The sequence below is a fragment of the Aplysia californica genome, unplaced genomic scaffold, assembly GCF_000002075.1.
Source record: "Aplysia californica isolate F4 #8 unplaced genomic scaffold, AplCal3.0 scaffold00399, whole genome shotgun sequence".
In the NCBI taxonomy this organism is placed as follows: Eukaryota; Metazoa; Mollusca; class Gastropoda; order Aplysiida; family Aplysiidae; genus Aplysia; species Aplysia californica.
This window is the reverse complement of record NW_004797669.1, coordinates 729,716-731,470: the sequence shown is the minus strand read 5'-3', so window position 1 is coordinate 731,470 and position 1,755 is coordinate 729,716.

Here is a 1,755-nt window from a genome sequence, read left to right as displayed (position 1 = left end):
AGAGAGAGAGAGAGAGAGAGAGAGAGAGAGAGACCGAAGGAGGGGGCGAAAAAAATCCGTGTCCGAACCGAGGATCGAATTTGGACTTTCCGCTTTAAAAAAAGGGTTGCCTTCCTCACCAAACGCCAACATCAATCTTTAAGACAACTGTTAAATTGACTCTCTCTTTCTCCTGTCGTTGCCTCCTATTCCAAGCATACTATTCTCTTATCGTTCTCTACACTTCCCTTATCCCGCCTCTTATCTTTCTCAGCTTTTCCAATAGTTTGAGCATTACTTTCCCGATCGTTCTGCGATAAACCACTCCATACTTTGCCATTCCTCAATAATTGATTTATTGGGAAACGCACTGAGCTGCTAGGAAGTGGACGCCGTTGAAGTCATCATCATTAATATTGTTATTATTATTATCATTATTATAATTTTTATTATTACCATTATGAATATTATCATCTTTATCATTATTATTATCGTCCACCTGTCTACCCGAGTATCCCACCCACATAAACCATTTCTGTAATATTCCTGACGTATGTCCTATTCCCAGCTCTCACTCAAACCATTTGTGAGGCAGGGTAGTGGAATCAGGCTCTCGTCAAAATAATCAGAGTGAAGAAACTTACATTTTTTCGCAGGTTTGTGAATTTTTATCAAATTTTTGTTTTTTGGCTCAACACCTTTCATGCCCATTAAAAAACTTATTTCTGTGTGGATTTTCTGAAAAACGTTGATTAAAGGCACAAAACATGTAAATTTTCAGTTACCACGAACTCTTAAGCTAAGGAAATAACTAATCTTTGGCGGCCATTTTCTCTCTAATTTTACCTCTGAAAACAGGTAACCCCCACCTCCTTCATTTGCAAATATCTCGACTTTTATTCAAGATAAATGGATATTTTTTTCATTCAAATAAAGACAAGTGAACAAGCTTTAAGATGATAACAATAACTCTACATGCCCCGGAGTCGACGAGAGCCTGATTCCACCACGCTGCCTCACATTTGTGTCACAACGCCGTGGAATCAGGCGCTCGTCAATTTGTGGCCATATGGAGTTATTAAATATTAGTATCTACTTAATAGTTGTTCATTTGCCTTATTTTCGTTGAAAAAAACCCCCATACTTTTAAAATAAATATTAAATAGAAGTCGAGATATTTGCGATTGAAGAAGGAGGGGTCACCTGGTTTCAGAAGTAATATTAGCGAAAAAAAATGGCCGCCAAAGTTTGGTGACTTCCATAGCTAAGGAGTCCTTGGAAACTGCAAATATACATTTTGTGTGCCTTTTATCAACGTTTTTCCATAAAATCCACACATAAAAGTGTTTTTGAATGAACATACAAAGTGTTGAGCCAAAAAACAAAAATTCCAAAAAAATTTCAAAGCTGGCTGAAAAATGACGATTTCTCTGATTTCATCATTTTGACGAGAGCCTGATTTCACCAGGATGCTGCATATTTCTGTAATGTTGGTGACGTATTTCCTATCCCCATCTCTCACTCAAAAACACAAGTACTCTTCACCTTCCAGATCTCAAGATTGTTGCCCTCTCAACGTCTCTTCCTCTCTTTCTACTTGTTTTCACGTCCTTCACTCCTCTTCATCACCCTTACCCTCCACCCCCTTTTTTTCTCCTTATCCCTCTTTCCCCCACTCCTCTTCATCGTCCGCATCTCATTTTTCTCCTTATTCCTACTTCCACCCACTCCGGCTCCACCTTCCTTTTTTTTCTCGTTACTCCTCTCTCCCCCCCC